Source organism: Bacillus rossius, chromosome 15 (assembly GCF_032445375.1).
Source record: "Bacillus rossius redtenbacheri isolate Brsri chromosome 15, Brsri_v3, whole genome shotgun sequence".
In the NCBI taxonomy this organism is placed as follows: domain Eukaryota; kingdom Metazoa; phylum Arthropoda; class Insecta; order Phasmatodea; family Bacillidae; genus Bacillus; species Bacillus rossius.
Window position 1 is genome coordinate 46,718,200 of NC_086342.1, and position 23,187 is coordinate 46,741,386.

The following is a 23,187-nucleotide window of genomic DNA, read 5'->3' on the forward strand; positions in this document are numbered from 1 at the left end:
GTCTTAAAAATATATAAGGAAACATGGCATTGAAATAATTATTGTATTTTCTCTTTTCAAAACGTCAAAGGTTTCGATGACCAATCTCTCCGTGGTTTTGTCGGATGCACGCTGGCTTACGGTTGCGAGGGGCTCCGGGTTCGAGTCATGAATATCACCAGCCAGCCGAACATTTTATAAAAATAACAACAAATAAATGGCGCAGTGGTTAACTTGCCAGTCTGCCATCAATCTTTTAAAATAAAAAAATAAAAAGTGGTTGAGCGCACGCCTGTTGACCTCAAGAGACTAGGTTCAAACCCGACTCTGGCACAACTATTTTATTACTTTTGTGGTGAATACATCTTTAAAAAGGATTCCATAGTAGAAGACAATTCAAAAAACGAATGATAACAAAATCGGGGGATACAGTTTGGTGTTGCAGCTACATATCTATCATCTCCATCCGAAATTTAATTACACCACTGGATAGCTGAAGGATCAAAGAATTCGTTACGCTAAGTTGAGGACTGTGACGCATCGCGCGCGGTGGAGGGGGAAGCGCCGCCATTTTGAGGTCATTTTGCTGCGTTTCGAGATTTACATTTAGTATAACGTTTGACTCGGAGAAGCTACGACGTTCGTTTGAGTTTCAATCGTCAGCTCTCGTCAAAATCTATCGAATGCCTATATAAAACATTAGTGTAAACTAGTTACAGTGAATATATATGGTGTTAAAATAAAAAATAAAAAATATATAATGTCGGCCTATATGCGTCAAAAACCCAAATCTAAATACAGAGATCGTATACGGTTGGACTAACCAATCGAATGCAGTGGCGTAGCGTGGGTGGGGCGGAGGGGGCGGCCCGCCCCGGGCGGCAGCCCGCGGGGGCGGGTCGCCGGTGAAGCGGGTTGAGATCTGATCTATGATTCATTCATTACATGTGTCAGACACACTATAATGTTCCATTTTTATCTACAATTTTGCGCACCGACTATTTTTTAATATTTATTTAAAAGAAAAAACTGTGAAATCACTGACAGAGCTCTTTATAACGTTTGTTTGTTTGTTTACATACGAACGGCAACATCGCCGCGCGAGCCGAGTTGAGCGGCACTCCTTATTATGTTAATTACTCATACAAAATCTTTTGTTTCACGCGTCGGCCCGTGTCGATGCCTCTCTTTCGCACTCATTGAATTTAGTACTACGCATTGTACTGTAAAGTTTGACCTTAACCCAGGGCAAACCAAACAACTTCCGCAAACCGGGACACAGTAAAACTCCTATATAGCCCCGTACCGCGAGCGCAGGAAAAACCCAGAAAAATATTAAAACCCAAATTAATAGCAGGCTTAAAAAATACTAATAAGGTTGCGAACAGTGAGAGGAGGCAGCAAGTTAAAAGACGCAAAATTTATATGACAATATTTAATAAATATATATATATATCATAAAATCGTTTCATCACAAATCGGCGCATCCATCATAAAATACATACCCTATTACTACTTATAAAAAAATAGCTATATAATAATACTAAAAAAAATACTTTAACAATTCCCCCCAAAAATTATAATTTGATCATATACTTCGGAGCTCCGAAAATTAAATATAATTACCAAAAAGGCATTAAAAATATATAAGAACATATTAATACAAATACAAATACAAATATAGATACGCACCGGGCGTATCACCGCTGTAAATACCAATTAACATAGGCGAAATCTAGCAAAAAATTGACACACCTTAACATGCAAATAAAACTCTGCGCTTTAAAAACCCTCTTAGTGGAAAGTAGAGACCGTTTCGTGCAAGAAGCAATTAACTTTGCTAAGACTCTCTGCGAAAAACTCGGAATCGAACTCAAAACGAGAAGAATTCGCAGGAAAAAACGCATGCATGGCGATGAATCTTCTGAAGATGCAGCTTTGTCTCACGAACAGGAAATCCGTCGAGAGATTATCGCATCATTCGACAAGATCATTCCAGAAATGACTACTCGATTCCAGCAAATTCAAGAAATATCGGACAAGTTCGGATTTTGGATGCCAGCGAAACTTTTGGACAGCAAGTTCGAGTGTGATCTTTCCCATGTATTAGAAGACATCGACAAGGACGAGTTTCAGATGGAGCGGAAGCGTCTTCAGCAGTTTGTTGTTGTTACCTGTTCTGAATCAGAGGAACATATAAGTGGTAAAGGACCACTGGAGCTCCTCCAGTTCATTCAAAAACTGAATCTCGGAATTTCGGTTCCAAATATAGTCATCTTGATTCGAATATAGGTATTTGACTTTGGCGATTAGTGTTGCAAGTTGTGAGAGAAAATTTTCGAAGTTGAAGCTAATAAAAAATTACCTCAGATCTACTATGAGCTCCGCTAGACTATCAAACTTGGCTATATTGTCGATTGAACAAGAATTGGCTGCTAATATTGATTTTGACAAAGTTATTTCTGACTTCGCTGCTCATAAGGCCCGTAGAATCCGCTTGTAAAACCGCTCATCCTATTTTAACTTCAATAAAAGGTACCTCATTGCATGTGAAATTTAATTTTAATTAAGCACCTATAGAATGGGGGCGTTAAAATGGGTCTCCCGCCCCAGGCGCCGAGATGGCGCGCTACGCCACTGATCGAATGCTACCAATAAAACACCACATGACCGAGTGAAGCAGTGCCGGGAACGTAACAGAATGAATGCGGGCGAGCGGATCAACGACGGTGCCAGTACATCTGCAGCTGAGGCGGTTATGCAAGTGCATGATGAAATCGCTTCTATATCGACACGTATTCACGTACAACACATGGCCGTGTCCATGACACATCTACACCCCATTTTTTTTTTTGCACTTTTACACAATCACTTTAAGGTTTTCAGGAAATATAACTCTCACAAAAGAAAGCTTGTGCGTGTGAGTTACTAGTCTCTTAATTCTACTTGTGAGTTTTTTAACTAAATAATTCATGTTATACAGAATAAATATTAGAAAGTACAAAATATTACAAAATACAGAATTTACAAAAATAAAATAAAACCAAAAATATTATATGTTTTAAAATATTTTTTAAAAGAACAAATAATTTTGTGAATTATTGAAGTAATACATTAATTAAACAATACATTAATACGATCTTTGAATGGTTCTTATGGTGAAGAGGGACCTAAGGGAATTTTTTTTGCATATACCGTTGCTGGTAATCATTAGAAACATCAATAACGGACAAAAAAAGTGAATATGAAAACAAAACAAAAATCCGCTTATGTTAAAAAGACAGCTCTGAACGTTTTTAACTGTGTGTTCGCATATTCATCTTTTTTTATCCGTTATTAAGGTTTTTTATAACATACAGGATGACCAGCAATGGCATATGCCAAAATAAATTCCTCTTGGGTCCATCTTTACTATTCGAGTGCGCAAGTATGCAAGTTCATAAGTACATAAGTGCGCAAGTATGCAAGTTCATAAGTACATAGTGCGCAAGTATGCAAGTTCGTAAGTACATAAGTGCCCAAGTATGCAAATTCGTAAGTACATAAATTCGTAAGTAGGCAAGTGAGCTATAATGCAAACATGACATCGAGTACCGAGCGCTGAAGCTGCTATCTGTGTTATCGGCAAATAATTTGATAGCTATAATATGATACTGTACATAAATTCGCCTTTAATAAAATGGTAATGGATGTTCACACTGGAGGTTTGCAGTTAAAACAAACATGACCATAAACCTGCAAAGTGTATTTAGGTTGTCTGACTCTTTTTTTATTGATTATTGGTTATTCCTCTAGTTACTTGTTACTATGTTTGTTACTTGTGGCTATAAAGAATTGCGACTTCAATAAAAAAAATGTTCTTTAAACAAAAATAGTTTTAAAAAATATTAGTAACCAACAATTTATATTGTAGCAATTGTAGTTTTACAAAAAAAATTACAGCGGTGTCTTGAAAGAATAATTTTCTTTTGTGTTAAGCAGTTTTTAATACTAAAATTATTAAAACCTGGTCTGTTCAGTCTCAAAAACATCCTCTAGAATTTGTAACTGGTGTATGTTATTCATTTCAAACAAATGGTCGTTGTCGTCGAAGCGTGATCTGTGGCTACGGTAAGAACCCCGTACATTTCTCGGGTTCCTATCACTTTAGATTAAACTTAAAATTTGTATGTACAACTGTTTATACAATTTTTCTTCTTCATTGGCTTAGTGACTCTTGAGAAACCTGTTCTTTCAACTACGTAGTGTATTATTAAGTTTATTCCCAGCCTACTTATTATCAATTAACGAATGCCGTTGAGGTAATGTAAACTACAGTTGTTTAATCATCGAAGCAATTCAAGCTTGTTACGCGATTACGTGAATCATCCAGGTCTCTAGAGATGTTTTACTTAACTAAAAAGGGGGGGGGGGCTGAATTTTATCCCCTTGGAAAGGGTGACATTCATACTTTTGGTGGCGGTAGTGTAGCTGGGTAGAAACTGGAAAGGTACCCTTTCCGATTTATTAAAATGTTTCGGTTTTAATGCAAATATGCACTGGGAAGGTATCCCTCGGAAAGGGTACCTTCCAGGATTTCGCTCTTTCATAGTCCAATCAAAGTCATTACTTAAGAATTAAGAAAGTGTTTTTTTTTTTACTTTTCATTTGAAGTAGTTTTGAATCATGTAGTATGTAATGATTCATAGGTTAAGATCATGAGCAATATATAAAAAAATACTTTAAAATATTGTGGACGGTTGGTTGGGTTAGTATAGCTACATTAAAAATACTATGAAATCATGTGATACCTTTCCAGTGCATATTTGCATTAAAACCGAAACATTTTAATAAATCGGAAAGGGTACCTTTCCAGTTTCTACCCAGCTACACTACCGCCACCAAAAGTTTGAAAGGTACCCTTTCCGAGGGGATACAATTCTATCGTCCCAACTAAAAGAGAGTAGGTACACCCCATAGTTGAAATTCTCAGACAGTATATTTAGATAGTAACTTTCGGTAGGCCTATTACTGCAGCATCTATATAAGTAAAGACGTAACTACTGGTCTTGCAACTATAAAAACGTAAGCGCTTTATATTTCGCTATGAGATTTTTTAAATTTTGTCTCAGCACAGAGTGCATTTCACATTTGTCTGCGTGACTGAACATGCCTGATTTGACGCTTTGAAGAACTGGCGCGGAGACAGCAGCCTGACGGACGTTGCGTCCCGAGCTTTCAGGCGAAAAGCTAACTGGAGCCCGCAGTCCATTCCACCCGCGAAAAATTTCCGTTCCCTAATTATAGCGTTTCGGGTGGTGACTCTGCCTGCCTCCTGGGCTTTCATTCAGGAGTTCCTGATGGCATCGCGAGTTACTTATGTGCATCCGGGCAGCTTTTTTCCCCCTCAGCCAACCTGACCCCTTTCACAGCAGAAACGCTTTCTTTGTGGCAAAGAATAAATGTACAGACTTTTTTCCTTGTTCAACTAAATTTATTTCTACACAGAAAAAAATTGGTTGTCTGTAAAGTCGGTTTACGGACGATAGTTTAACGTGACAACGTCATAACAAAACATTGATGTAATGATTGCATACTTTTATGAATAAAATTGAATCATTTTTATTGAATTATCACTATTTTGTATGGATACAAAGAAGGAGTGAAATGGAATCTACAATTTAATTGATAACTTTACTTTTATTTGCACTCATAAATTCAAATATGTTTATTACTTTAACGAACAGATTATTTTAACTATAACGTTTATACATGTTTGCTATTTACCTTCTTCCAATATGTGTTTTATTCTGTTAAGGATAGGGCGATGATAGGAAAAAGTAGAAACGAATGGGAGTGTTTCAAGTTTAATGTGCCTTGAAAAAGTCAAATCGATGGTTGTTCCAATCGAGTGGAAGAGAGAGAGATGCGGCGCAAGCGTACAATGAGCGTAACGGGACAATGTGCGTAACGGGACACTTTTTTGTGCGTGCAGCCGGCGTTCATCGATTTATTAGACGTTTCACGTCAAAAACGTTTTCTGTACTTTTACAAAAGATTCCTTCTAAAACCATTTTCCAGGAAATAGTTTGTAATACTACAGCAAAGATATTGTAAATTTGTACAACACATGGCAATAGTTTATTTTTGCCTATAGAAAACACGTTTTCCGAGATAATGCTGAGTGTTCGTTACGAAAATTAACGCATAACTTTATATTTTAATTGATGTTCATTCAAACGTGGTCTTTTTAAAACCATGGACTCGATAATTAAATGTTCAGTAATTGGACTTTATTTTGTTCTGATATGCTAATTAATGTTCACAGTTAATACTGGAATTCTATTCAGGGAACTGTTTACAAATAACTTTTAACTATTGGACGTACTGGGAGGACACAAAGCATAAATTCCCGGGTAAGAACCCTGCGAACACTAATATTTTTTAGTGATACAATTTTCATGTAAAAGTAAAAATGTACAAATATATGTAATTTTACATGAATATTTCTGTTCCATTAAAAAAATAGCACTGTACTGTTTATTTTATGTCTTTGGTATATTTGGGCATAAATATTTATTTGGTTTAATAGCAACGGTATTTACAACGCCGTAAATAAACTGCGTCCGCTCTTTCAATAATGTTGCAAGCTTGATTTAATTGTAAATTTAAAAGTTAAACAAAAAATGTTTTCTAAGCAACATAACTTTGCAGAGCCTCATTTTAAACAACGCCCTTTGTTGAGGCATAAATATTTATTTCATAGTGTTTATCATAAATACGAGTCACCTTAATCGGAAAAAAATTAACCAGTAATGAAGAGCACAACTTTTTTACGTGGAATTTAAAGGTTTCTCCTGCCTGGAGATAGTCTATTATCCAAACAGAAACCAAAAAGCTTTAGGGGCAACAGCATCACACATATAAAATTTTAAATAATCTCTATGTACTGAAATAAATTTGCAAACCTTTTATTGGTGGAAAATGTGTAGCAACGTTCAGTGTAGGCCATTATAAGATATTTAGTTGGAATTTTTATACAAACATACCGTAGATACATTCCCGTTTTGTCTATGACGTCAGACTTCCTAGGAAAATTGACCAGACATGTGAAATGTTTTTAAAGCAGCATCCAAAATAGGTAGGGACTGAAATATTCGTGACATCGATGACCTCCAAGATACACCCCCACGGTTCTCTACCCACTCGGGAAAATGCCGCCTGTTCATTGGCTGCTGACTCGTGAGACGTCTCAACTATTCGGCACTTCTTGAGTGGATGACTCCTTACTGACCCAAAGATTTCCAGTTAAACTGTGAGCCAATATCAGAGGCTGCGCAAAAGGCATAAATAGGCCATGTATTATTCGCGAAAACATTTACTGACCAGCTGTGTGTTCAAACGCTGTAGCATTTTCTGAATTTCGTGGTTGGTTGTGTTTATTTCATGCTCATGCCTACTGTCAGTGCACCAATAACAGACATACAGTTTTCTAGATCTTTCCGCCATTTTTATTGCATGATTTTGGATTCCACTATTTTGTTTTTTTATAACCTGGTGAAGACCAAATTAAATAATCCTTCCTCCATGAAGGATTTTTTTTAAATTTCCCTTGAAGATACTACTTTTTTTCGTTAGCTTTAAATTCCAAATCATTAACGAGATTTGGAATAGTGTTATTAGCTTCAGCATTTTCACATTCGTTGAGATCATAACAGGCTTATAATATTTTGCCTTCATTCCACTTCCTTGGTGTTGTAGACTCGTCCTTGTTATCATTGGTCAGCTCGGTTATACAGATCTTGCGATGTTTATTGAATATATTCACTTGACTAAATGATGTCTGGCACTGGCTGGAATTAAATGATTTTTGTTAAGGACCCTAAATACACTTGCTCCTCATGTGGCACCTAGCATTTTATTTTGACGTGATAACGTCATATAAATCGATGAACGCCGGATGCACGCACGAAAAAGCATGACTCATTGTCACGTTCCGCCTGAGACTAGCGTGCAAGAATCGGCCAACAACCGTGCGAGAAAATCTTCTATAATATCAAACAGGTTAAGGCGGGCTTTTTAAAAGCAGCAATTTAATTTTTTTTATTTATTTGTCCAATTTTGTAATTTCAAATTGACAATTTTTTGACAATGATTTGATTGCATTTTGTTTATTTAACTAATTGTTCGTGATTATATTTAATCAAATTATTTAAGTTAAATTTGTAAAAACTGTAAGTAATATTTGAAAATTAAAAAGTATGCAATTTTTCATCAATGGTTTCTTATAACGTTATCACGTAAAATTATCGTCCGTAAACCGACTTTACAGACAAACCCCCCCCCCCCCCTTTTTTTTTAAGGTAAACAACTTGCTACAGTAACTGCACCGGTGACCTTGCGAGACAACTGCAGGCAACGATTCGGAACCCATATCAGTTTCTGCAACTATTACCAGATGCTTACTAAGAGTTTTAAATTGACACAAAGTCTTAAATATGATTTTTAATAATTCATCAGCGATGGTTAATTTTCCATTAAAAACATTACACATTCCAAGTAGTTCCACTTCTTGACAACAGATTTTATGGCATTTGGATTTAAAGTAAGACATTATTTTTTTTTCAATGGTATAAGCTATCTTTTAAGTACATAATATTGGTCAATCATAATGGAATGTTGCTCAATCTGGCTACAAAGGTTGCCTTGTAGCTTTATAGCCTGGCTACAAATGGGTAGCTGAAATTATTTGTTTCCGTCATCAGGTAAAACAGTGGCGTTTGTCCAAAATAATTATTTAAATCAATCTTTCCCATTGAAAGAATCATGCAAAGAACGTATATTTATTAAGATTTGAGCGATCTCACGTAAGAAAAAATTCTAACGAATCCGGTCTCACACACCCAAAACTTTAAAATTTTAAATCTTACCAAACATCAATTACAAAAAAAAAAAATTACCTCACATTGGGATGAAACAAAATCTAGACATGATGTGTAAACATTTTTGTGACGCTACGATTTTTCAATTCGCTAAGAGTTAAGGTTTTTTGTTTGTCGTCAGACATTTTTTTTGCCGGAATACCTGAAGCTTCGACTGTGGTATTGAACGCAGCTCAGGAAAGCAGAACAAATATTTGCGAGTAGCTCCGGTATTGTTTGTTGACGGAGACGGTCCGAGCCGGCGAGGGAGACAGCACGCTCTGTGTCGGAGACAACACCAACATGCTCGCACGACAGCCGTGTCCAGAATCACTGCCCGAGCCTCGAGGGACAGCAGAGACACAGTGATTCTCGGTATTCTCGCCCGCTAAGGCGCTGCACGTGTGGCTAGCACAGTGGCGGTGCCTTAACTGCTAGTAGTGTAGGGGTGGTCTACACACTGAAGGTATTGGGGTTGATTACACTGAGGAGGTATTGGGGTGGTATACACTAAGGAGGTATAGGGAAGGTCTAAACACAGAAGATTTAGAAGTATTCTACAATAAGGAGGTATAGGGAAGGTCTACACACAAGATATAGAGGTAGTCTACACTAAGGAGGTATAGGGAAGATCTACACACAGAAGATATAGAGGTAGTCTACACACAGGAGGTGTAGGGGTGTTCTACACTCAGGACGTATTGGCGTGGTCTACACTGAGGATATATGGGGTGGTTTACAATCAGGAGGTATAGGGGTGATCTATATTCACGAGGTTTAGGGGTGGTCTACACACAGAAGACATGGAGGTGGTCTATGCTCAGGAGGTATATGAGTGATCTACACACTGAAGGTATAGTGGTGGACTACATTCAGAAGGTATAGCGGTGATCTACACACAGGAGGTATAGGGGTGGTCTACACAAAGAAAAAATTTGAAGAATATAAGGGAGGTGATTTCTTGGTATTTGTTTTTTAAGGCTCCTGATTTCCTGTTGTAAAACTAAGGTCCTAAATTTTTCCTCATTAAAAAATCGTAATTTTCAATGTTATCATTAACAATACACCAAGCTCTATTTCTTCCACAGGCATGCGTGCTCCTCTGGAAATTTTTTAACACGAAGAATAAGTGTACAACCAATCACGTTCAAAACATGTAAAGATCATGACCTTGTTTTTTCCAGTGAGTACAGAGATAGTTGAACTTCACTGGAAATTGTGACTTTTAGATAGACTTACTCACACTGTGTCATTGTTTTGCATAATTAATTTTATTTTGTGCCGCTTCACTTTTCTGCGGTAATTATAATGTAGTAATGCGGTAATTATATTCGAACATACGCAATACCACGAAAAATTACGCCAGGGTTGAATATTCTTCTTCCAATCATAACAGGAAAAAAAAACTTTTTGTTTTAGAATTATCTCGATACGACATACGTGTGTACATAAATAAGAAAATTTTAATGGTTTGATTGAATAATGAAAAGTTTATTCCAGCCTAGACAAAAATAAATATTATGGCACAATATACTGTACTGTATCGCGCATTCCATTGTCTCAACAGTACCAATCATAAACTGTTTTTATGAATATAATTCTTTCAGTTCAAATGTATAAATATCAATATTTTGTTATTATTGCTACACAGTATTGTGTTACAATTCACACTGCCAAAACATTTTATGATATCGTTACTACTTTGTAGTAACCATTATATATTAATTGTAAGATTTACTCCAAAAATAATTTTAACTCTCACAAACGTACCACTTTCTTTATCGTTATTGTTTTTTCTGCACAAAGCACTTTTCAGAGATCATGCCATCCGATTAATTCATAATGAGCTACAGAAACTCAAAATGAGAAAACTTTAATTGATAAATATATTTTAATTCAGTACAAGCCAGATATAGATTTAAAATTAATTCAATTAAAAATATTTTGTGCCTAGATTAAGACGGAAAAAAATATTTTCGAGAAGATATTACATTAAGACAGTGCATTGCTGAAATAAGCTATCAAAATTATTCAAAGATTTCTCTCAAATTCACTTTAGTGGTCGGAATACGAAATATTATCAAAATTTCGAAAGAAGCTGTACGATTTTGCAAACGAGCAAAATTATGAGCATTATGTTTATTTTTTTGTAGTCTCACTTTATATACCTTTGGTTAACTATTAAGTTAATTATTGTTATTGCCATCACATTACTTCATGATCTGAAAACATACTTTATTTGATGTTCGAAGCAAGCTATTCTCGACGTATTTTGTGTTCAATTTCTTGTCTCTGCCGCTTCGTACCATTTGTATAACCAACACAGAACACACAGATTCATGTACAATACCTATATGAACGTGTATGGCCTGTACATGCGGTTGACATAGTAAGGTTGTCATTTGTTTGCGAATTGTTTAAAACGATCCCCTGTGTGTGTAAACGGTAAGTTCTCTAATATTTGCTGATTTTTCCGCAAACATTCGGATTGTGAAATCAATACTGGTTTCCGCTGTGCGTGGTTAGACAGACGTGGGCGGACGAAAACAAATGACGGTCGAAGTCGCAGGTTTTGTTCTGTTCGTCACAGGGTTTCATCACACAGGAAAAAAATTCTTTATTTTTACAAAAGATTACCTTGGAGACCAGTTGCGAAGAAGTAGTTCGTAATACTACAAGGAAAATATTGTAAATTTGTACAACACATTACTAGAGACCTGCAAAATGTGCGGATTCATTTCGTGATATGCTACAATTCAAATAATTATACCTTAGCGCTGCTTCTACCACTGGTTCACTGTTAATCTGGATTAATGAGGGCCAATTAGAGACCCTTGCTCAAAGAAGTGTCGAATCACAGAAACTCAGTCGAGACGACTCACAAGTCAGCAGCCAATGAACAGGTGGCATTTGCCCGAGTGTGTAGAGTGTAGTAAAGTCTATCCTGGAGGTCATAGAACCCGCGAATTTTACAGGTCTCTACACATTACTAAAGACCGGAAATATTCGCGTATTCCATGACCTCTAAGATGAACTTTATAGTTCTACGTACACTCAGTCAAATGCCACCTTCTCATTGGCTGCTGTCTTGTGAAGGTGTCCCAACGTAGCAGCCTGTGATTCGATACAGCTACGGTTGAGTGTTTCTCACTGACCCAGAGTCATCCAGGTGAGTTGTGAGCCAATAGCAGAGGCAGCACTAAGGTATAACTATTTGAATTTCAGGCTGTCGTGAACTGAATCCGCGAATTTTTCTGGTCTCTACACAGTACTATGGTTGTTTTTGCATATATCAAATACATTTTTTTCAGATAATACTGAGTATTTCTTACGAAAATTGGCACATAATTTTATTATTTAATTAATGCTTTATTAAAGCCGAATTTTTTAAACCATAAAAAATATTATTGAATAATCAACAATATGACTTCATTTTTTTTACCCTGATTTTATTCATATGCGCAGTTAATACTGGCAAGCTATTCAGGGAACGGTTAACTAATAAATTTTAACTATTATAAATACTGGGATAACATAAAACTTAAATGTACGGATAAGAAATCTAAACCCAGAGTCACTGCGAACCTAATTTTGAAATGATACAGTGCCTATCACGTAAGTGAACAAAGTTACAAATATCTGTAATTTTCATGAATATTTCCGTTCCGTTTACAAAAACATATATATAGTGCAGCCTATCCATCTAATGGAAATAACTTGAATGGTTATTTTTTCCCTATTTCAAAATGATAACAAACCACGTATTCCTGGGAAAATATTTACTATTCTTAATTTATTATTAGCTTACGTCAAACGTTTGTTTATTACATATATATAATATATATGTGTGTGTATGTGTTTATGTATGTGTGTGTATCTTGTTAAATATGACGTTGATAAAATTCAACACCGTTTGACCGATCACCATTAAATTTGGCACCTCTGAGTGTTTTTCCATGTAGAAGGTTTTCATGCTATCCATTTTGCTTTAACTCACCGCTAGATGGCGCTGCAGCGCATCAACTTCTACACCGTTCAACCGATGGCGTGGAAAGTTTAGTTCAAATCAAGAAGACAAATTACTGTCTACATCTGATTTTTTTTTATGTTCCCTTCAGCCTGTGTTTAGCCCTGGAAACCCATTGCAACTCACACATGAACATTAATGTTTGTATTTTCGTCTTCTATGGTCCACGCAAATTTTTATCCGATCGAGTTGAAACTTTGCACACTTGACCTTCGAAACATGAGGAAGGTCTCTTTCAAGGTTATATATCGAAAAAAAAAAAATACTCCTTGAATCAGGTTTTAATATTTTTAAATTAAATTTCGCCATAGCATTTTTGATGCCTTCTGCGTATCCACGGCAACGGCTTTTGCAGCGACAGTGGCGCACCCACAATGAGGGGGCATGTGTAATGAGAAATGCGAGTGAGTTATGCCTGTAGACTGCCGTAGCGAATCACGGGTACTCCAGCTAGTACTGTATAGCTTGGTACTTGCTGAAGTCAATATATGTAGCTTCATGCGACCTTGCCATCTGCAGTGGCTGAAGTTCAATTTCAGTTATCTTCTTCCAGTGCTCAAAGGGGCAAATGACCTATTTCCTTGGTCAAAACCTCTGACCTCGGGTACTTCAATTTGTTATAACTTTTACCATATCCCTGTAACTAAATGAGCGAATAAATTTCTAATTTAATGATAATCATATGTGTAGATCATAGAAGCACTACATATGAGAAGAACTCTGGTTAAAAAGAAATTAATAAACTAACTTAAGAACAATACATTCGCTGTCATGACATATCCTTTACCTTCAAATAATCTTAACCTAGTCGTCGTTAATGCCACTAAAAACAGAAACGTTACAGAGGTAAGGAGTGTCAAGTGAGGAAAGGACTATTGTCTCCACGGGTTTGCGATGCCTCGACAGCCAGCTGGTTAGAGTCGCCAGCTCACGACCACAGAACAAGGGCATTGGGCGGGGGAACGCTAGACACATCGTGAGGAACAACCCAGCATTCGCCGGGAGTAGTTCGAGTGATTCGAGTGGTTCGGGTGGTTCGAGTGGTAGCAGTGGTTCGGGTTGTTAGAGTGGTTCGAGTGGTACGAGTAGTTCGAGTGGGTCGAGTGTTTCGAGTGGTTCGGGTTGTTAGAGTGGTTCGAGTGGTACGAGTGGATCAAGTGGTTCTAGTAGTTTGGGTGGTTAGAGTGGTTCGGATTGTTCGAGTGGTTCGAGTCGTTAGAATTGTTCGAGTGGTTCGTGTGTTTCGAGTGGTTAGAATTGTTCGAGTGGTTAGAATGGTTAGAGTGGTACGAGTAGTTCGAGTGGTTCGGGTTGTTAGAATGGTACGAGTAGTTCGAGTGGTTCGAGTGGTCGAGTGGTAGGAGTGGTTCGGGTTGTTAGAGTGGTTCGAGTGGTACGAGTAGTTCGAGTGGTTGGGGTTGTTAGAGTGCTTCGAGTGGTACGAGTATTTCGAGTGGTTTTAGTTCTTCGGATTGTTCGATTGGTTCGAGTCGTTAGAATTGTTCGAGTGGTACGAGTGGTTCGAGTGGTACGAGTGGTTCGTGTGTTTCGAGTGGTAGTGTGGCACCTCGGCCGGGCCCTCTAGTTAGCCGCTCAGCGCCTCACCGCTGCGTCTACTCGCTGTACGTGCAGCGCCGGCCGCCGAATGCAGTCGGTGATTAGAGGCCCGCTTCCCAGACGACGCGACGGTGATTTGAGGGGGAAAAAGAAACTGCGGTTGGAAAGTCGGGGGCCGGTTTCCCCGGGACAGAAGCTCCTAATTGCGCCCCGGATTGTGGGGGGGGGGGGGGGAGGGTGGAAGTGGCACATCGCGGGAACAGCATCGAGGTCGCCTCGGAACAGTCCGTGCGGCGGTATGCCCCCTGCCACAACCACTACCACACTTCTGGTCCGGCGATGGCTTCCCAATCACCGCACGGCCGTGCCAAGTCGGTGCACAGTTCAAACATCACTAGGGTTCCAAGATCCTCTAGGATCAACTTTATAGTTCTACGTACACTCAGTCAAATGCCACCCTCTCATTGGCTGCTGTCTTGTGAAGGTGTCCCAACGTAGCGGCCTGTGATTCGATACAGCTACGGTTGAGTGTTTCTCACTGGCCCAGAGTCATCCAGGTGAGTTGTGAGCCAATAGCAGAGGCATCACTAAGGTATAACTAATTATTTGAATTTCAGGCTGTCGTGAAATGAATCCGCGAATTTTTCCGGTCTATACTGATCGTTCATCACACTGGTACACACACGCTAGCGATTGTTTTCGTGTAATTAGCGACGAGTCTGCCGGAGAAGCCATTGCCCTGTTTGGCCGGGCCAATTTTGCACCCAGCTGAAGCCAACTCGAAACTAAGTGTATTTGGGAGGGTCTAAGTAGGGAAGACTCTATGTGCTTCTCGGGTCGAAGTTTGCAATATTCTAGTCATGCAGGGTTTAAACCATGCGTCAAGCACCGTAACCTTATTTTTTTTATTAACGGAACATAAATATTCATGTAAAATTACAGATATTTGTAAATTTGTACTTTTACGTGAAAACAACTGAATCACTACAGAATAGTATTCGCAGTAATACTGGGTTCGGATTCTTACGTAAGATATACTCTGTATTATCTCGAAAAGCGTATTTGAAATACGAAAAAAAAAAAAAAAACCAATGCCATGTGCTGTACAAAGTTACAATAGGCCTATATTTATTGTAGCTTACAAACTATTTCTTGGCAACTGGTTTCCAAAATTTTGTAAAAGTTTAGAAGATTTTATTTTTGTAACAGCAAAGAATTGAAAAGACATGGCAGCGATTGATTTGCGGATATCCAGTATTTGTCACTGAAATTTAGAAAAATTGCCAGTCCCTGCTAAAAGTCCAAAAATGAATGTTTCAGTGCTCACGAGGTTTTGAATTACGAAGCCTATAGGTTCACTGAACTCCATAGTTTACCATTCTTCTACCGCTGAAGAACGTAATCAGTTATTTAATCCTTTCTCGGCACACGACACAGAGAAAAAATAAATATTATGTGTTATTCTTACGTAACGTTCTGGCGTGACTGTGTTTCAAGATAAGGTTTGAAATAACGACCCAGACATGTTGAGTCTTCGGGGCGCCATGTTTGAGCGTGATCTCTCTCACACGCACACTGACGTATCTTTCCATCTCACGACTACCTTCTTGCATTACCCGGCTTCCTCCTTTTAACTCTGCTTTTTCTTCGATTCCCGGTAGGCGGCAGGCAGTAGGTGGTTCGTGTCTGCTTTCTTCCAGACGGCCGCAACGCGCGAAACGTTGGTGCAGGTCGGGAACACATTAAAAACAAGGAGCGCGCCTTGCTTCTTGTTCGTCTTGTTGTGTTACCTCGCGGGGTTTGTTTTCTCTTTGTTCGCGCCAGCTCCTTCGAGCGCCTTCCCCCCCCCCCCCCTTCCCGCTGGTCGTTCCGCGCCTCGCGTCCTGGCTGCAGGTGTTGGCAGCCATGCGAGACGTGGTCTGATCCATAGAGTAGTGGTGGATACAGACCCACACTTTCGTCTGCTACCTAGAGTAGTGGTGGACGTAGACCCACTCTTGCGTCCTAGAGTAGCGGTGGATGTAGATCCACTCTTCCGTATGCTTGCTAGAGTAGTGGTGAATGTAGACCCACTATTGCGTCCTAGAGTAGTGGTGGATGTAGATCCACTATTGCGTCATAGAGTAGCGGTAAATGTAGACCCACTATTGCGTCCTAGAGTAGTGGTGAATGTAGACCCACTATTGCGTCCTAGAGTAGTGGTGGATGTAGATCCACTATTGCGTCCTAGAGTAGCGGTGAATGTAGACCCACTATTGCGTCCTAGAGTAGTGGTGAATGTAGACCCACTATTGCGTCCTAGAGTAGCGGTGGACGTAGACCCACTCTTGCGTCCTAGAGTAGCGGTGGATGTAGATCCACTCTTCCGTATGCTTGCTAGAGTAGTGGTGAATGTAGACCCACTATTGCGTCCTAGAGTAGTGGTGGATGTAGATCCACTATTGCGTCCTAGAGTAGCGGTGGATGTAGATCCACTCTTCCGTATGCTTGCTAGAGTAGTGGTGAATGTAGACCCACTATTGTGTCTTCTTCCTAGAGTAGTGGGGAATATAGACCCACTATTTGCATCTACTATCTAGAGTGAGGGATGTAGACCCACTCTTGCATCTGTTCGCTAGATTAAGGATGTAGGCCTATGTTGACCCCCTATTTGCATCTTTTATATAGAGTGGTGGATGTAGACCCACTCTGTTGTTTGTTCCCTAGAGTAGTGGTGAATATAGATCCACTCTTAGGTCTGCTCCCTAGATTAGTGGTGGATTTACAACCACTCTTGTGTATGTTCCCTAGAGTAGTGGTGAATATAGATCCACTCTTATGTCTGCTCCCTAGATTAGAAGTGGATTTACAACCACTCTTGTGTCTGTTCCCTAGAGTAGTGGTGAATATAGATCCACTCTTATGTCTGCTCCCTAGATTAGTGGTGGATTTACAACCACTCTTGTGTATGTTCCCTAGAGTAGTGGTGAATATAGATCCACTCTTATGTCTGCTCCCTAGATTAGAAGTGGATTTACAACCACTCTTGTGTATGTTCCCTAGAGTAGTGGTGAATATAGATCCACTCTTATGTCTGCTCCCTAGATTAGAAGTGGATTTACAACCACTCTTGTGTATGTTCCCTAGAGTAGTGGTGAATATAGATCCACTCTTATGTCTGCTCCCTAGATTAGTGGTGGATTTACAACCACTCTTGTGTATGTTCCCTAGAGTAGTGGTGAATATAGATCCACTCTTATGTCTGCTCCCTAGATTAGAAGTGGATTTACAACCACTCTTGTGTCTGTTTTCTAGATTAGTGGTGGATTTACAACCACTCTTGTGTATGTTCCCTAGAGTAGTGGTGAATATAGATCCACTCTTAGGTCTGCTCCCTAGATTAGAAGTGGATTTACAACCACTCTTGTGTATGTTCCCTAGAGTAGTGGTGAATATAGATCCACTCTTATGTCTGCTCCCTAGATTAGAAGTGGATTTACAACCACTCTTGTGTATGTTCCCTAGAGTAGTGGTGAATATAGATCCACTCTTATGTCTGCTCCCTAGATTAGAAGTGGATTTACAACCACTCTTGTGTATGTTCCCTAGAGTAGTGGTGAATATAGATCCACTCTTATGTCTGCTCCCTAGATTAGAAGTGGATTTACAACCACTCTTGTGTATGTTCCCTAGAGTAGTGGTGAATATAGATCCACTCTTATGTCTGCTCCCTAGATTAGAAGTGGATTTACAACCACTCTTGTGTATGTTCCCTAGAGTAGTGGTGAATATAGATCCACTCTTATGTCTGCTCCCTAGATTAGAAGTGGATTTACAACCACTCTTGTGTATGTTCCCTAGAGTAGTGGTGAATATAGATCCACTCTTATGTCTGCTCCCTAGATTAGAAGTGGATTTACAACCACTCTTGTGTATGTTCCCTAGAGTAGTGGTGAATATAGATCCACTCTTATGTCTGCTCCCTAGATTAGAAGTGGATTTACAACCACTCTTGTGTATGTTCCCTAGAGTAGTGGTGAATATAGATCCACTCTTATGTCTGCTCCCTAGATTAGTGGTGGATTTACAACCACTCTTGTGTATGTTCCCTAGAGTAGTGGTGAATATAGATCCACTCTTATGTCTGCTCCCTAGATTAGTGGTGGATTTACAACCACTCTTGTGTATGTTCCCTAGAGTAGTGGTGAATATAGATCCACTCTTATGTCTGCTCCCTAGATTAGAAGTGGATTTACAACCACTCTTGTGTATGTTCCCTAGAGTAGTGGTGAATATAGATCCACTCTTATGTCTGCTCCCTAGATTAGAAGTGGATTTACAACCACTCTTGTGTATGTTCCCTAGAGTAGTGGTGAATATAGATCCACTCTTATGTCTGCTCCCTAGATTAGAAGTGGATTTACAACCACTCTTGTGTATGTTCCCTAGAGTAGTGGTGAATATAGATCCACTCTTATGTCTGCTCCCTAGATTAGAAATGGATTTACAACCACTCTTGTGTATGTTCCCTAGAGTAGTGGTGAATATAGATCCACTCTTATGTCTGCTCCCTAGATTAGATGTGGATTTACAACCACTCTTGTGTCTGTTCCCTAGAGTAGTGGTGAATATAGATCCACTCTTAGGTCTGCTCCCTAGATTAGAAGTGGATTTACAACCACTCTTGTGTCTGTTTTCTAGATTAGTGGTAATTTTAGAAGATGTGTGAACATTTAACTTTGGTAACGAGCCAATTAATGTGTTCTCGTGTTCCAGATCAACTTATTATACGAAACTCAGACAAGAAATTTAACGTAGAATTCTTTAAAATAATCCCAAAAGTGGAAAATATACGAAAAGTATTCGTGTTGAGGAAAAACGGTAAAGATATTTTCCCTTCTTAAAACCTAACTACAATTTTTTTTAAACACAATTGTAATGTTGATCTCTGAAAGCTAGACGATACAGGAATACTGAACGCAACGCATGTAAAAGGCTCAATTCTTAAACTGTGAAATTTCCCCCTAGACCGGAACTATCATCGCCAGCGTTTCTGAGGTTATTCTTCTTTAGGAGCGTTGAAGGTGAAATTTTAGTATGCACTAGAAATGCAATGAAATAAAATGTACATTACACAATGGAAATTTAACAGGTCAAAATTCCAATGCACATGCATGCAGTAACTCCTACAGCCACGACCCGAAGTCAAGTTGGCGGATTAAGCTGTATATATCAACTTTCGCGAACATCAGGGGATATACTAAGCATATTGATGTGCCAAAGTAAACTTTATGGTAGTGAAACTATCTAGGAATACATTTTGTAAACTTATAAGTCATATAAAAATATTATCGCAACTTTAATAATACCTATAATTTATTAACAAGAAAAATTGTATGGGAACAAACATGGCGTAAACGATATTTAATATTTGGTTTGTTCTTTGCGTATTACGAACGCAGCGCTATGTTTTAGATATTCTTTTTTAAACTAAAAGCTGCAGTCCAATGTATACATTAAAACAAAATTAATCCGAAACATTTAAAACACATATTATAACACTAAGTATGTGTATGTACAAATCTCAAGCTTATTGAGCTGATTCAACATTTAAAATTTAACAATAAATATTCCCATCACGAAATTCGTTTATTCAACATGACCACGAATATACGTAGGCAAAAATTTTCTTCTGTCACTAAAATATGACGAAGGCTGTTCTATCTCTACATTTCAATGTTAACTAAGGATTTTCAGAATTAACATGTGTATTTTAATGACTATAAATTATAAAATAATGTATTAAAGGATACTTGTATTATTATGAAGTTTAGTTTGGCACACCAGTATGCTTAGTACTTCCCCCGATGTTCGCGAGAGCTAATATGTACGGTGAATCACGCGGGTCATTTATCTTGCAGAGACTTGTGGGACTTCCACCGGTTTTACACATTTTCGTTCCTATTATGAACCTCCGTACCATTATCGATACCACTGTTGCCAAACGCCGTACATCGAGAGCTAAAGAATGAGGTTCAGGAAAGCCGGGAACCACGCATAACTTAGAAACACACAACTTAGAAACACACAACTTAGAAACACGCAACTTAGAAACACGCAACTTAGAAACACACAACTTAGAACAGTCATAACTTAGAAACCTCGAAAAATATCCACGTAACTTAGAACTGTTATAAGTTATAACGATCATAATTTAGAAACACATAATTTATAAACACGAAACGCAGAACCACACAACTTAGAAACGCCGTAACGTAGAAAGTCATAACTTAGAACTATCACAACTTATGAACATAAGAACTTAGAAATGTCATGACTTAGAAACATGCAACGCAGAACCACACATCTTAGAAACGTTGTAACGTAGAAACTCATAACTTAGAACTATCACAACTTATAAACACAACTTAGAATTGTCATAACTTAGAAACATCGTAACGTGGAAAGTCATAACTTAGAACTATCACAACTTAGAACTGTCATAACTTAGAAACACGCAACGCAGAACCACACAACTGACAAACGTAGGAACTCATAACTTAGAACTATCACAACTTATAAACACACAACTTAGAACTTCCATAACTTAGAAACACGCAACGCAGAACCACACAACTTAGAAACGTCGTAACGTAGAAAGTCATAACTTAGAACTATCACAACTTAGAAACACACAACGTAAGACTGCCATGACTTAGAAACACGCAACTTAGAAAGTCATAGCTTAGAACTATCATAAGTTGGAAACACACAACTTAGAACAGGCATAACTTAGAGGATTCTATCTTGTGTGTTTCTAAGTAGCGACAGCACCCCAGGTAAGCCCACCCGCCGCCCAACTGGCCACCTGCTATCCCCTCTCTGCCGTGCGCATCCGCCACGCCGAGCACGCAACAGGAACAGATCCCAGCGTCTGTGCCGGTGGGGATCGAGCCAGTGGCATTCCCTGGCTGCCAATTGGGACACCCGTGGAGTTTGTCCGCATGCGCGTCCAAAACTGTCGTCAGCTCAAGCGAAGTGTGAGGGTCATCGTTCGGATTTCAAACTCTTTCATGGGGGAGAAGATCCATGGAGATACGCAATTATTAGAGACCCGAAAAATTCGCGGGTTCATTTCGTGAAACGCTACAATTCAAATAATTATACCTTAGCGCTGCTTCTACCACTGGTTCACTGTTAATCTGGATTAATGAGGGCCAATTAGAGACCCTTGCTCAAAGAAGTGTCGAATCATAGACACTCAGTCGAGACGACTCACAAGTCAGCAGCCAATGAACAGTTGGCATTTGCCCGAGTGTGTAGAGGATATTGGAGTCTATCCTGGAGGTCAGTGAACCCGCGAATTTTCTGGGTGTCTAGCAATTATTAATGACTGGAAAAATTCGCGAGTTCGATGACCTCTAGGATAGATTCCACAATCCCCTACACACTCAGGCAAATGACACCTGATCATTGGCTATTGACTCGTAAAGTGCTTCAACTGAGACGCTTGCGATTTGATACTCTTTTGGTTGAAGGTTTTCCATTGGCTCAAAGTCCTTCAGATAAACTGTGAGTCAATCACAAAAGCAATATAAAGATACAGTGGTTTGGATTATAACATATTATGAAATGAACCCGCGAACTTTTCCTGTCTCTAGCAATTATAAACTAGTAGTATATGAATGGGGCTCCTGAGACAGGCCATCTTGGAATGTGACGTCACGGTGGCTATCTTAAATGACCTTCTGCACTGTTCGTCATGGAAAAATTTCCGAAAAATCAATGGCGTATGTCCAAAAAAGAATCTGCGTTAAATCAAAATCCCACATTGTATGAATCATTTGAAAAACATATTTTTTTTGTTTGAGGAAAGAAACTGGAGATTTTTATGTATCATTAATTTTTTTATTTATGAAGCAGTTGTTTGATTTCGTTAAGACAAGTCATAAAAAACACACATATAAATGTAAATAAATACACGAAAAACACATGTCAAGTTTGTGTGAAATAGTTAGGAAGACTGTACTAGGGAAAAAAATTCTGTTGTTTCTGTGTATGAGGGCTGTAATATGGAGGAAATACATTATTTTCCCACAAAGGATTACAACTATATTTACAAATTGACATCTTTGTTAGCTTAAGTAGCAAAATTTCTGTTATTTTCTCAAGGTGTTTTCGCATGTGTTTTTTTTTTTCCTTGTATATTCCGGAAGGAGGGACCTGGTTTTGCGGTTTTGTTATTTGAATTATATATTCATTTATTCATATAACAATGTTATAACTAATACTTTTTTGTTTATGCAGTATATTGAATTTTAATAAATTGCTCTTTTTAACTTTCATCTTCATAAAACTAATGTAAAGGTTTTCTTAGGTTATATTTTATATATTTATTTCTCAGTTATTGTACATTTATAAATGTTTGCATTTGTCAAAAATTCCGCATGTAATTTGAAGTGACTAGATGCACTCACATACAAGCTTGCTTTCGTGAGTGCTAAATTTCCTGGTTAATTAAGTGAACATTAATAATGTTCGCAGGCTTTCACGACCATTGTCTGAAGTAGCTTGGCTTCTGGGTTGTAGCCGTGTCCTTGGCGGATAATTCACCGACGTTTCGGTCGACATTGCAGTCGCCATCATCAGGGAGCAGTTACCCACTGAATGATAATGGCGACTGCAATGTCGACCGAAACGTCGGTTAATTATTCGCCGAGGACACGTCTACAACCCAGAATCCAA